We start from the raw sequence: 15965 nt of genomic DNA, 5'->3' as shown, positions 1-15965 counted from the left end.
TACACTAACGTGTTGTTAATATCTTTTTAATGAGTTATTATAACCATACTAAGACATGAACGCCTGATGAGCGCTTAAACTGTTGATAACAATTGCCACTCATTGGCATGTATGCCTGACTGTAGCTAGCAGCCTGAGTGCGGGGTTGTCAATCCCGATATAGATCTACACACAACTTGTTTCGATCCCCGGACTGGAGATTCTGGTTATAATGTCATGGCTTTACCTTGGTTGTCTAGACTGAATCTAAACAACCTGAATTGAATGTCCCATAAAATGCATATAAACGTTACATGTACATTAATTATGAAAATCCAATCATTCTGAGATAAATGATTGACATTATGTTCTTGACTTAGTATCCCGAACATGTATTTGATAAGTGTAAACCCTTGATTTGTTTTGAGTTAAAACCCTTGTTGCATGTAAAATAATGTATTCATATGAATTATTGCTCTATGTATCATAAACTATACCTATTATAATTTATATGTACTTTATGAATTGGTAAATAACTATTTTTGCATGTAATCCTTTGCTCAACATGTTACAAAGGGTGATTAAACTGATGAAATAACTTTTAATTTTATATACATATACAATTTTATAAATAAGTAAAATTTGAACGACCTTCGGACAAATAACTGGTACTATAAGTCCACATCCAAACAAGGAAAAGGACCTAGCATGAATTATTAGTCCTAAGCCTTTTAAATCTTATTTATATTAAATTATATATACAAATATGTATATTTGGGAAAAATATAAGTTTATAAAAGAGTTCAAAATTTGAAGTATTTTCGATGCTTTAAAATCATTTTATCGTGATTTGAAGTCATTTATTTATAACACAAAGTTGTTGTGTTATACTTGTATTTCCCCCCTTAAAACAGTAGAAATTATGAAAATACGGGGGTATGAACTCACTTGGTAGGTGGTAATTCGGACAGGGTTTCGTTTCACGAAAAGGAGTTTATTTGTCGAGAAACCGGCTCAAATCGGGCAGAGTTTTGACAGGAGAGAGGATGAATTCTCAAGAATTTCGGGGCTTCACGGCTTACTTCGGGCTCAAGTCTTGATACCGGGGATTTAAGGGTTGTATATAAGCTTAAGGGTGTGGAAAAAGTGAAAGAGAGTAAAATTTGGGGTGAAAAGTGTAAAAAATCCGGAAACCCTCGCATGCCTTATATAGGCCGAAGCCTCGGATCCGAATCTTATGCGAGGCTGACATTCTGCGAAGGGAAGCAGCTTCGGTTCAGAGGTGGTTGGCTCAGATTGGTCTAGCCCTCGGTCCAATGCAAAGAAGCCACGTGCGAAGGGGTGTCCGAGGGTGGTGCGAGGCGTGTGCGAGGAGCATCCCCGGTGTGTCTCCTTGCGAGGCTGTCCGAGTGGGATTGGACCGCAGAAGTGGCCGAATCAGGAGGTGACACGCGAGACTTCGGTCCACTCAGCAGCCGACACGTGGAGGCTCGCATGCGAGGGGTGAGGTGGCGCTACTGTTCATGCGAATTTTCCCGGGTATTTCTATTTTTCTTTATTTTTTTGCCAAAACTTGTAAAATTCATAACTTTTGCATACGAACTCCGTTTTTGACGTTCTTTATATGCACGCGTAGCTAAAATTATACTCTACGACTTTCGTTTTGACTTCGTCGGCTAATTTTGAATTTATTTTTAATATTATTATTTTAAACAGACCGGGACGTGAATCCGTTATAAATTCATAACTTCTTCATACGACGTCCGTTTTTGTCTGTCTTTTTACCGTTGTACTACTAATGACGAGACCTTCAATTCTCGTTTAGGTCATGTTGGCTAAAAACCACTCGATCTTTATTTCGAGTTTTTAGCTATACACTGCTATACTGAAACTTCGAAAAATCATAACTTCCTCATACGAAGTCAGATTTTGGCGTTCTTTTTATGAAAGTTCTCGGTGTAACATAAACTATAACTTTCATTTAGATTGTTAAGGCTAGAAAGCCTTTTATCAAAAATTCAGTTTTTACACTGAACAATGTTTTGCCGGTTTTGTCGCGGATTTTAGATTGGTCATAACTTTTTCGTTATAACTCGGATTTTAGTGTTCCTTATATTTTTGGAAACCTTGTTACAATCTCTATCACTCGGTTCAACCCAATTGAGATTATTTAATAATTTATTTTTGAGGGTCAATTATGTAAATATACATAGTATGCCAAAATTTCTCTTTATTTAATTAAAAAGAAGAACAATTTGACCTACACTATTACATAAGTTTGAAATAACGGTTTGTTACACTTCCGGTGTTGCCACTGAACCAACACCAGAGGTACCTCCTTGTTCCTCAGAACCTTGATCTTCCGATCCCTGATGGCCACAGGCCTCTCAGCATAATTCAGACTCGCATCCACATGAATATCCTCTAATGGAACCACTGCCGACTCATCGGCTATACACTTCCTCAACTGCGACACGTGAAAAGTGTCGTGGATCTACCCCAACTCGGCTGGCAACTCCAAACGATAGGCTACCCGGCCTACCCTTGCAATCACACGAAATGGCCCAATATACCGGGGCCTCAACTTGCCCCTCTTCCTGAATCGAATCACTCCTTTCCAAGGAGAAATTTTCAGGAGAACAAAGTCGCCGACCTGAAACCCAAGCTCGGACCGGCGTCTGTCTGCATAACTCTTCTGTCGGCTCTGGGCGGTCAATAACCTCTGTCTGACCTGTTGAATCTGCTCTGTCGTCTGAAGCACGATCTCTGTACTGCCCATCACTCTCTGCCCAACCTCTCCCCAGCAAATGGGGGTCCGGCACCTCCTACCATACAACAGCTCAAAGGGTGGCATACCAATGCTCGAATGATGGCTATTGTTGTAGGAAAACTCTGCCAAGGGTAAATACGCATCCCAGCTACCCCCGAAATCTAACACACATGCTCGAAGCATGTCTTCCAGTGTCTGAATCGTCCGCTCGCTCTGGCCGTCTGTCTGGGGATGATATGCGGTACTAAAATGCAATTTAGTACCCAGCTCCTCATGAAATTTCTTCCAGAATCTGGAAGTGAAGCGCACATCACGGTCTGAAACAATCGAGATTGGCACCCCATGCCGAGATACCACTTCTCTCACATATATCTCCGCCAACTTCTCCGCTGAAGAACTCTCACTGATGGCAAGGAAGTGAGCGCTCTTCGTCAACCTATCCACAATCACCCAAATTGCATCAACTCCTCTGGCAGTCCGCGGTAATTTGGTGATGAAATCCATAGTGATCTGTTCCCACTTCCATTCGGGAACCTCCAATGGCTGCAACTTGCCATGCGGTCTCTGGTGCTCGGCCTTAACCCTGCGGCAGGTCAAGCACCTCTCAACGAACCATGCGACGTCCCTCTTCATACAGGGCCACCAATACTCTTTCCTCAAATCCAAATACATCTTCTTAGCCCCCGGATGGATCGAAAACTTCGACCGATGAGCCTCTTCCATCAAAGTAATACGCGTACCACCCACGAACGGTACCCAAATCCGACCCTGAAACGTCATAAGCCCTCGTCCATCCGTAACGAACTCTGAAACCAAACCAACAACCCGCTCTCTCTTCTGCATCTCCGGTCGCACAGCCTCGGCCTGCGCCCCACGAATAGCATCCAATACTGGAGCCATCACGGTCAATCTCAAACATACTTCTCGCAGTGGAGTGCTCTCTGCCCTGCGGCTCAATGCATCGGCTACCACATTAGCCTTGCCTGGGTGGTACAGGATCTCACAATCATAATCCTTGACCACATCCAACCACCTCCTCTGACGCATATTTAGGTTGGGCTGATCCATCAAATACTTCAAGCTCTTATGGTCCGTGTATATCGTACATCGAACCCCATACAAGTAATGACGCCAAATCTTGAGAGCGAACACTACTGCCCCCAACTCTAAATCATGCGTGGGATATCTCGTCTCATGAGGCTTCAGCTGCCTCGACGCATAAGCTATCACATGACCCCTCTGCATCAACACTGCACCCAGCCCCAAAATCGATGCATCACAATATACTACAAAATCCTCCATCCCTTCCGGGAGAGCTAATACCGGGGCTTCGCACAACCTTTGGCAAAGTGTCTCAAAGGAGATCTGCTGCTCGAGACCCCATGAGAATGCAACACCCTTCCGGGTCAATCTGGTGAGCGGCACTACGATCTTGGAGAAATCCTTAATAAATCTCTGATAATACCCTGCCAACCCAAGGAAGCTCCTGATCTCCGATGGTGACTTCGGCACCTCCCAGCTCATCACCGCCTCGACTTTGGCCGGATCAACCAGAATCCCTTCCTGGTTAACGAGATGTCCTAGGAACTGGACCTCCCGCAACCAGAAATCACATTTGGAGAACTTTGCATAAAGCTTATCCGATCTCAATACCTCAAGGACCTCCCTCAAATGCTCCTCATGCTGCTCTCTAGATCTCGAATACACCAGAATATCATCGATAAATACAATCACTGACCGATCCAACATCGGCCTGCATACCCTGTTCATGAGATCCATGAACACAGTCGGGGCATTGGTGAGGCCGAAAGGCATCACCACAAACTCGTAATGCCCATATCGCGTCCTAAACGCTGTCTTCTGAACGTCCTCATCCCGCACTCTCACCTGATGGTACCCCGACCTCAGATCGATCTTGGAAAACCAAGATGCTCCCTGCAACTGATCGAATAAATCGTCGATCCTCGGTAACGGGTAACGGTTCTTGACCGTCAACTTGTTCAACTCCCGGTAATCAATGCACATCCGGTGTGAACCATCCTTCTTCTTGACGAACAGAATAGGTGCTCCCCACGGCGAGCTGCTCGGCCGAATGAATCCCTTCCCCAGCAACTCCTGAAGCTGCGAGGACAACTCTTGCATCTCTGGAGGTGCAAGACGATAAGGCACCTTAGCGATAGGCGCGGCCCCCGGAACCAGATCAATACCAAACTCCACTTGCCTCACAGGAGGTACTCCCGGCAGCTCCTCGGGAAAAACATCTGGAAACTCACGCACCACTGGAACCTCCTCAACTGATCTCGGTCTCTCGGAAGCCTCCCGCGTATCCATCACATACGCCACAAAACCCTTACAGCCCTGCTGTAAACACTGCCTCGCCCTAGCGGCCGAACAAAAAGCTGATCCTGAACGGGTACCCTCGCCGTACACCGAAAGAACTCCCCCACTAGGGTCTCGTATAGTCACCAGCTGACGCTCACAGTCGATGACGGCGCCGAAACGGCTCAACCAGTCCATGCCCACAATGACACAGACATCACCCATCGCAATAGGAATCAGATCAATCGGAAACTCGACCCCGAAAATCTCTAACACGCATCCCCGGAGAACCTCCGTGGCACAAATCACCCTCTCGTCAGCTATAGAAACTCTCAGAGGCCGACTCAACGGCTCACGACTAACGCTGATATGCTGACTAAAGGCCAAAGATACAAAGGACCGACTCGCACCCGAGTCAAATAGCACTAAAGCAGGCACAGAGTTCACAAGAAAAGTACCTACGCATAACATAACATAAGCATAACATCTCCACATCAAAATAAATACATGAAATAAAGCATACCTGCCACAACATCGGACGCAGCACGGACCTCCTCCGCAGTCAGCTGAAAGGCTCTCCCACGAGTCCTCGGGGCCTCGACCTTCACCGGTCGAGTCTCAGTAGTCCTGGAAGCAGGTGCAGATCCCTGAAGAAGCTGAGGGACTCGGCCTTCCGATGGCCTGTCTGGTTGCAATGAAAGCAAACCGTAAATCCCTTGGGGCAATCCCTAGCGATGTGCCCCTCCTTGCCACACTTGTAGCAAGCACCAGATCGACATGTCCCCTCGTGACTCTTGCCGCACTTTCCGCAAGTGCGGCCCTTCGGACCTCCCATCCTCGAATCGGCGGACTTAGTCCGCTTGGCTGCCGGCTGAGACTGAGCCGGCCGCCGGTCCACCCGCTGAGACTCGGCCTCCTCCCTGGCCTGGGTCTCCAACTCGATCTCGCGCTTCCTGGCATTCGCCTGAAGCTCAGCAAAGGCATAATAGGTGGAGTTTGACACAAACTCCCGGATATCCCTCCTCAAAACACCCAAGTACTGGCTCATCCGAGCCTGCTCTGTAGACACCAGCTCGGGGCAGAACATCGCCCTCTCATGAAACTTCCGCGTGATCACCGTAACCGAATCAGTACCCTGCTTGAGGGTCAAGAACTCCTGAACCAATCGTTCCCTCTCCACCGGGGGAACGTACTCGTCTCTGAACATAGAGGTAAACCTCTCCCATGTCACTGCTGAAATCTCTGCCAAAGTGAAGTTCGCCGTCACGAACTTCCACCAATCCTTCGCTCCCAGACGGAGCTGGTTCAAAGCGAACCGTACCCTCAGATGCTCCGGACATGAACAAGTGTAGAAGCACCCCTCAATATCAACGATCCACCTCATCGCAGCAATCGGATCCTGCGTCCCATCAAACTCAGGTGGCTTCGTGTTGCTGAACTCCCGAAACAGCAACGAGTAACCCCCCTGCGGCCTGGCAGCGGCCACAGCTGCGGTAGCTGCAGCGGCTGCAGCCTCAGTCAATGCGGCGTACCGCTCATCAAAAGTCTCCATCAAGGTGGTCTTAATAGACCCAAACATCTCCGGAATCTCAGCCCGGATCGCTGCAGCCACCTCCTCATGAATCATCTGACGAATCTCCTCGTCACTCACACCGCTCGTACTCGGTCTGTGGCGTGGTCCAACCATGATGTCTCTGAAATACAACATAAAACTATCAGAGACTCCATCGAGTATAATCGCACTCGATAACGCAACCCTACTCAGTCTCCGATATCTAGGGATTCTTACTTGGGTTTCCCCCTGACCCGGTGTCTTCGGTAGTACGGGCCCAATACTACCGACCACACCGCATCAGCATTCATCCCAAGTCTTCCTCCCTAAACCCCGGGTAGTGAGTACTCTACTTTTGTTATGCACTATCTACCCGCACGCTATCAAAGCATCTCATATCGGCAAACTTTCCTAGACTAAGGCATCACAAATCAGGCCACTCTAGTCCTATCATGAATACCTAGTCTTCTAGCATGCATAACAATTCATATCATATCACATCTCTTAACATAACATTGTAAGATATTTTGGGGATCTTTACCGTTCGGGCGCTGACTGATCGTACACACTGCTTCATTCTTGCTTACCACAAAATCATTTATAAAAGTTTATGCCTTTACTTAAAAGTTTTCCTCAAATCCTCGGTTTGAGTTCAGTTACGCCCGAAGGTGCACCCGAATCCCTCAAACCAAGGCTCCGATACCAATTTGTAACAACGTAAATTTTCAAACAAATTTTTCATTTCAAAATAAAGTATTTTCATTTAAAACAAGGCATAAACATTCCAAGTGTCATGTCAGAATACAAATCATATGAATCCCAAGATCACAAAACATCTATCAGTGTGTACAGATCACGCCGGCGCCTTCCCACGGTCCTTGCTAGTACCTGAAACACATACACAACAACTGTAAGCATAATTGCTTAGTGAGTTTCCCCAAAATACAACTTACGCACATACGCCTTTCCAGGCCCTGACCTTCCGGTCCATGTGTCTCAGGGGACTTCCGTCCCGGCTGGGTAAACCTTCCGGTCCTACCCACGCCAACCTTACGGTCCAAGACTCACAACGCCTTCCGGCCCATAACATAATCGCCTTCTGGCCCATAACATAATCACCTTCCGGCCCATAACATACATAGCACGTATAACAATTAACTTATCACATATAGCACATATATCTCATATCATATCCAACCTTCCGGTCACACAGTCAAACCCTTCCGGGTACAGTATAGTGAGAAGACTCACCTCATGAATATCGAAAGCTAGCAAATCCCGAAGTCACTCGTGCTCGATCCGCCGAGCTACAATCTCCCTATAACATCATACATCACTTATTAACACTTTTATCTTCTAAGTTTGACTATCCCTAAGAAGTCAAACATAGATCAACTCTGGTCAACGGTCAACTTGACCGAACTCGGCGAGTGCTTAGGACAACTCGACGAGTCTAGACGTATTCGCCAACTCCCTAGGATTCCCTTCTTACTCGTCGAGTGCTTCCCCTGACTCGACGAGTTCCTCCTGGGAGAGTCGTGGGGCCACCCCGACTCAACTCGCCGAGTCTCAAGAACAACTCGACGAGTCCCAACTCGACTCAGACCACCTGTCGACCCCGCTCTAACTCGTCCTGACTCACTGAGTCAACCATAACTCGGTCAGGACTACACACTGGGAGTCCTCAAGGGCAATCTTCAAGCGACTCCTCGAGCCTGTTCATCAGACTCGGCGAGTCCATTCCATGCACCAACTAAAACTGGCTTTTGCGGTCAGGTCCGTTCCATCCATTCATAGATCTGGCCTTCCCAAGCTTATTTGTCACGTAAAGTCTCAGTCTTGGTTGCCATGCAATGCGTACAAGGCTTATTTTGGGGAAACAACCTCTAATATGACCACCTTAGCTTCTAACTCAAAAGGATGGACATAAAGCTAGTCATATGGGGTCTCCTGGACCTGCTAAGGCCCAGATCTAGGTCCCATATCTCCATGGAACCTTTCATACTTCCAATTTAAGCCAAGAAATGCAAGAAGAAACCCTAGATTTGACACATCAAGACAAAACACGAAGTTTGGCTCTGAAAGTTACCTCAAGAAGACTCCCTTGATGAATTAGCAACAGATCCAAGCTCCCCAACTCCTCAAGTTTGATCCTCTCCCTCCTTTCTTGCAATATCACACAAAATGGTGAACAAATGGCCTCCAAATACACTCACAAGGGCTCACAGTCGTATGGGGGCTCTTAGGGTTCAAGGTGGCCGCAAATGAGGGCCATAAGGTCCTTTAAATAGGGCTTAGGACCGGGAAATTAGGGTTTCATTAAACAGCGCAGACTCGCCGAGTCCATATCCTAGACTCGCCGAGTCCAAACGAATCCCGTGTCCAGAATCGCGACCCTACTCGGCGAGTCTGAGCTCCAACTCGTCGAGTCCCCTCTCAAAACACAAAAGAATCAAATCAATAAAGATACCTGGAATTCCGGGCTGTTACACCTTTCCATGAGAAGGCTTCCTTACTTCATCATCTTCAGAGTCGGTTGACCAGACCTCCACGCCACCGAACTCATTATCCGCTACCGAACCCTGCACAATTAAAGCATTCATAGAAGGATTAGCAGTAGATTTCTTCTTCCTGATCTCATCCAGCTTTTTCAGCAACAAAGCTTCTTCATCTTTTTCATCATCCTTTTCTGCCATTTTCTTGAGGACACAATCTTTTGCATAGTGGTTCTTTCCTCCACAATAATAGCAGCTCACTCCCGAATCTCCTTCAGCTTTCGGTTCCTTCTTTGGTTCTTCCGCCTTCGGTTCTTCCCTGACCTTTTCAGAACTATAACTTCCCTGCCAATTTCGATTCTTGTTGGTGGGGAATCTTTTCTTGATGAACCTTTTTGGGTTTGACACCATCATTGCATAGTCTTCAGAGGTAAGGTCATAATCCTCTAGGTTGAGGTCTTCATCTTCCATCACAGCTTTGCTTTTGGACAGAAGGGCTAATGAACCCAAGCTTGAAACCACATTTTTCTCCTGTAACACGATCTTTTCTTGAGACTTCAGAATGCCAACCAGTTTCGCTAGAGAATAAGATTTGAATTGCTCATGCGCTTTAACTGTGGACACTACAGCTCTCCATTCAGATCTAAGGTCGTTTAAAAAACATGACCTTTTGTTCAATCAGCTTCCTTTCAATGTCATGTTTAATCATCTTGCCAAGAAGATGATTGAAGCGATCGAACGTTTGAGTTACAGTTTCTTCTGAACCCTGCTTAAATTCACCAAACTCGGACAGGAGTAAGGTTTGAATGGAATGCTCGAGATCTTCGTCCGTTGAATATAACTCTCGCAGCCTATCCCATATTTCTTTAGCGGTTGTGCATGAACTCACCAGCCTGAAAGTGTCAGATTGAAGAGCGAATCTGATTAATCTCAATGCTTTAATATTGCACTGAAATTTATCTTTTTCGTCTTGAGCAATATCTTTAACATCCTTCAAAAGATCATTATACTCCTTCTGAGTCTTTATAATTCTTGAAGTTGCTGAATGAGCGAATGGTCCAGATACTATTGCTTCCCAGATGAGGTATCCATTGTCCTCAGATCCTATAACATAGTCTTCAAAGTGATGAGCCCAGACTTCATAATCCTGGGTGTAAAGGATGGGAATCTTTGTCGTTGATCCGATGCTGTTCGAGATATTAATTGGATTTGATTGTGACTCGTCCATGCTTGATCGAATAACCTGTTTAAAAGATCAGACTTGTAATGAATTAAATTAGGGCAAAACAAATAAATACCGAGTTACGTCAATTATGGGATGATGACTCAATAAATATCAGTAAATGCGGAATAACCCTAATCGCAACCTTTTTCACAGAAAAGAAGTGTATGAATTACACAGCCTCCTGCTCTGATACCAATTGATAAGTTATAAATCTAACTTGAAGATCGTTTGGATCTTTATAACAGGTAAAATGATGAATACAAAAACTGCAAATAACACAAGTATGGATCAAAGTGTGTCGAATGATTAGATCAACAATCCTCAGCAGAGCTCGATAAAGAACTTCCACTGTAGAGGATTTAGGGTTACAAGAACGATAAAGAAATAATACTCTAATCTATCATAATAATCGTTTTCTATTGTTAACCTAATATGCATGCAAGCATATATATTTATACTAAACCCTATCAAGCTCTCGGTTGGACAGGCCCAAACCGGAGTTACAAAACTGGACTAATAAGCGAGCCTAATAGACGCAATACATAACAAAACGCTACCCAACACATTGCTTACTGATAATAATAGTAAGGCGAAAGATAAAAGAAGCAAAGAGAAAGAAAAGGTAGTTGAAGAGCAGCAGAGCGAAGAAAAGGAAACCTTCCCTGATAAGGGAAGTCTTAAATGTAAGGTGGGAAATTTGAACAGTTACAATGATGAACCCGTCTGTGCAAACAACTCTGTCACATCAGTAAACGTTAGAGTCATCCTCGCCAAACACGCGTCTTGCTCTAAGCTACAACAACTTAGCTACCCTAAGTTGACATTGGCGTTTACTAGCCTAGGTGACTTGTTAACGTATCCCTCTAGGAATATGTCAAAGATAACGAGACAAATATCTAAATGGCGACCTAGTTAACAATCGTAACCCATCATAAGTTCTAGGCCCACACCCTTGCCCTCACGGCCTCACATTTAAACCCTGGCGCTCTAGCGCCAAGGTCCAACTCAAAACGAGAAGCTCTGGTCTACAAGAAGCCAAAAAGTACCAATTGCTCCCCCAGAGCAACAAGTGTAGCATTCAGAGCATTGCCCTTCGGTAGTGTTGCACCAATAGCAGATAACCACTAGTAGTGCATGATCTATCAATAGGACACCTCCACGTCCTATTGGCCTAGACAAGACAAAAGTTAATGTCGGGGCCATGCTCCTACGATGACGGGTATAAAAGAAACCTTTCTTCTCTAGAAGAAAGGATCGCCTCATTCTCTACCTTAAACTAAACCCTAATTCTCTCATCCAATTACTGATTAGACCGCCAGAGCTTCGTTATGGGACTCCCTCCCAGACGACCACTGACATCGGTTCATTCTTTGTTGTGATTCTCAAGCTTAACTAGGACGGAGCTACCCCAAACGGTGTTAAACTCGAAGCACATATCACAACAATGTATCATACCAAAACAAGGCTTTTGTCACCAGACTTGACCACTAATTTAAATATATCCGCAGTAGCCAAGTTATGTATTTGTAATTCTTTTTTAATACTCACGATATTGTTCCATACTTTACTACTAGATTTTTTTTTTTTTGCAAGATGATCATAAGGCATTCCGGATAAGTAATAATTCCTTTTATGACTAAAATGGTGGCCAAACGTCTTTGATAACCTCGAAATTGTTTGTTTCCCCATTTACAATGATTTCGATCTCCTCATTGATCCATTTTTTCTTCGATGTTAATACTCCTACCTTTCCCGTTGAAAGATCTCTTATGTTCTGGATGTTATCAAATGGATTAATGACTCTCCTGAATCTACTAGCAATTAGAGAAAAAATTGTCTTCATCCCAGGATTTCAGTGGTACTCCCAAAATTTTACTCAATGTCGTTCTTTCATATTGAAGTTCCTTTTGATCACCATAGATAAGCCACTTGAACCAGTCTTTCCATCTATCTTTGTCCTTTAAGAATTCATTGGCTTCAACAGATAATTCTAAACTTAGAGCAATCCTTAACCCACCATGATATTTCGCACCTTCGCACATGAGAAAAGTTGTTGGTACGCTACTAATGTGGTCTAGCCTATGTGCCTCATCGATTAGAACACTCATTCACAGCCATTCATTCATTTGGTATTTGGGTTAAGAGTAATAAAGGGTGTGTTTTTATAATGAATGTCACTGTTACCTACAATAACCTGTGCAAATTATCTCGTATCTCTGAATCCGGTCGAAATAAAGAATGATTGGGGAGCAGCTCGTCGACGATTGGGGGAATTGGAGTTTTTAAGTGATTTCCTCTGGTGTGTTGATACGTTTACAGACAACTGTATGTCACAGCACTTGATACCTTGAGTGAATCCTTTAGGGCTTTCATATCATTCCCTCCTAAAAATCTTATGAATGCAAAATTCTTCCTATAATAATCCTTTTTTCCTTTATGTAGAAGCCAATTATTTGTCCATATCTAGTAAATGGTCTTCTCAACTCTTATTTTCTAGTGCCACCTGGGAATCCTGCCACATATAAACTGATTTAGTCGAGGTTATTGTGTTTAGGAAGTTGCTTTCTTCGTTGGACCTCTGTCCACTCGTTTTCGGGGTGATGACCTCTCATCTCCACAGTTGATTGATGATTTTTATTAACAATTTTATATGTGTGGTATATGATCATTGATAATAAAATGTTTTTCTTAATTATAACTAATTTAAGATGTATTCTTTAATTTTTTTTCTTGTTGACACATTTAATTGATGGGTTTTGGTCATAAGACATCCTATGTGCTCATACAAACCCTAATGCTTGGATCTAGGTTTCTCTATTGTACATGCTTTGAATCCAAGACTATAAACCCTAATTCTAGCATACAAGTAATCATATTAGATATTAGAATAGGTTCATAATATTACCTTGATTGTTATGTAGCAATAACAATCCCAATTCCTCCTTGAATTGACTTTGGAAGGCTTAGAGTCACAAGTGTCACTCCTCTAATGGCTCACAAACACCATAAGCAAGAGGATGAAGAGGAGAGAGGATGGAGGCTGCCAAAACCATGTGAAAACCCTAGAAGGTTGCTTGTACACGTTTTTGAGCCTTAAGGGTTCTATATATAGTGAGGTAATTAGGGTTATCTAACAAGGAAACCCTAATTTGGTTGCTTAAGCCCTAAGCAACCCATGGAGCCCTTTCTTAAAGCCTTGGACGACTTCATATGGGCTTCCCCCATAGAATTCGTCCACCTTATAATAAAAGGCAATCCATGGCCCAAATTGCAATTATCTTATAATTACAATTCCAGTCCCTTAAGTTTAATTAATCTCTTTTAGTCACAAACTAATTACCAATTAATTATTGACTAATATTAATTAAACAATATGGTTTCTCCTTTAATATATTATTCTCATAATATATTAATAAATCATATTTAATCTTTTCTCTCCATAATTCATCCTATCAAGTTGCTTCGGTGAAGGCAACCCAAAAGGATCATGCACCATCGGGTCAAATAGATACCAAAATAGTTATGGACTTAGACACTAATCCAACATTAATATCCTTTTAGAAAAAAATTAAATTCAAATTAATTCATTCTTGAAGAAATTGACAACGTATACAATAATCATTAATCCATTGATCATTATTCATAAATATTAAAATGAGCCAAGGAAATCAGTAAATTTATTCAAAGTTCAATTATGAAAACAATCTTTTTTGAAAAATACAAAGGCAATGTTGCCCACTAAGACGTTCACGTGTCGAGTGGAGTAATAATTTTCTTCATATCCCATCTCCTATGGCGTTGATTACTGCAACCTTACCGTAGCTTTAAATTTCACATGATTACCCTTCAATTCAAACCACCAAGGCACCTACAAGAATTTCTACTCTTGTTCCAAAGTCAAGCCACGCTTTTTCCAATCACCGTGACAACTCCGCTTAATTACTTTGTGACTGAATTCTAAGTCCTTAAGTTCTTATCATGATTTAAAAAAAAATTAAAATTGATGCATGCAGTACAAGTGCTGATTTGTGGCTTGATTACGTCAGAACTAGTATGAATAAAATTACGATGACACCAAAGACAAATTTGCCGAAGTAATCCATAGCTTGAAATTTGACGAAATTCGCACACAACATGTAAAATGAGTCGATTAAGAGAACTCATCGTTTTGACATGACCTGTAGTGTTTTTCGGTCATTCGGGATTGTTTAAGGGTTTCAAAACGCATTTTTTTTCTGGTGTTTTTATTTATTTCAACAACTTTTCTACTTGAATTTTTATTTAGATAATTAATTGAGGATCTTTTCCTAATCAATTAAGATCTCTTAGGGTTAAGGATAAAAGTTTATCTTATCTCCTTAAGCATTTGGTTTCCATTGTTTGACGTTTTTTTTTTATTATTATTAATCAATAACCAATTTTGAAGGGGTAAATGGTACAAAAAAAAACACTCATTTTACACAGAAATTCGATTTTGACACTGTGTTTTTTTTTTGTCAATTTTGACACTGTGTTTTCCAATTTGTTACAATTCTGACCACTTGACCAGTTAATAAGGTTACATGCTGACGTGACATGATAACGTGTCAGCTTTAATGACGTGACATACTGACATGATATCCTGACGTGTCAAAATTGAATTTTTTTCTTACAAAAAACACTAAGTTTTCAAAAAAAAAAAATCGATTTTGACACTAAGTTTAATTTTTTTCTTTCAACTTTGACATTATGTTTTTTTTGTTCCAAATCGACCATCATTTTTTCCAATTTTGTTCAATGTTGACAATTTTCTATTTGAAATCGTATAAATATTTTTTTAATACATTTAAACCGTATAAATATGTTTCTTTTTCATTTAAAAACCATAGTTTTGTATAAATACAATTTTTTTTTACACTCAAACCATATTTTTATGTATAAATATGTATTAGTTATATAAAAATTGTATTTTATATTGAATATGCAACTTTAAAATGTGTTTGGAGATTTGGAGGCGCGTAGTCGATCAAAACTCGGATATCAAGTTTGCAACCCATCAAATTTTTACATCTTATTAGAAGCTTATAGTTAGTTTGATTCTCATGATATAACTAATGCTTTGAATGTAAGAAAAAAAACACCTTGTATTTAAATAAAAATGTGGTTTTTAAACAAAAAAAATATGTTTATACGGTTTAAAATGTAATAAACAAAATATATTTATACGGTTTCAAATGAAAAACAGACAAAATTAAACAAAATTTGATAAATGATGTTTGATTGGAACGAAAAAACATAGTGTCAAAATCGAAAAAAGTGAAAACTTAGTGTTTTTTTGTGGAAAAAAATCAATTTTGACATGTCAGCATGCACGTCAACATGTAACTTGGTTAACCGGTCAAGTGGTCAGGATTATAACAAATTGGAAAACATAGTGTCAAAACTGACACAAAAAAAACACGGTGTTAAAATCGAATTTATGTGTAAAAAAATTATTTTTTTGTGTCATTTACCCATTTTGAAGTTATATATCTTTACTATCTTATAAAACAAATCTCACTATTTCTAAAAATAGATTGAATAAAATAATAATATTTTTTTAAGACGTCCAAATCCTTAAGCTAATTGTACAACTAATCACTAATA

General features: G+C 41.8%; 1 pseudogene; it reads right to left on the bottom strand.

Annotated features, from left to right (window-relative positions):
• Positions 1 to 2287: 2287 nt before the first annotated feature.
• On the bottom strand, positions 2288 to 5497 carry LOC128125994 (uncharacterized; annotated as a pseudogene).
• Between the last annotated feature and the right edge of the window lie 10468 nt (positions 5498 to 15965).

The sequence above is a fragment of the Lactuca sativa genome, chromosome 5, assembly GCF_002870075.4.
Source record: "Lactuca sativa cultivar Salinas chromosome 5, Lsat_Salinas_v11, whole genome shotgun sequence".
NCBI lineage: Eukaryota > Viridiplantae > Streptophyta > Magnoliopsida > Asterales > Asteraceae > Lactuca > Lactuca sativa.
This window is presented reverse-complemented; position numbering and strand designations above follow the sequence as displayed.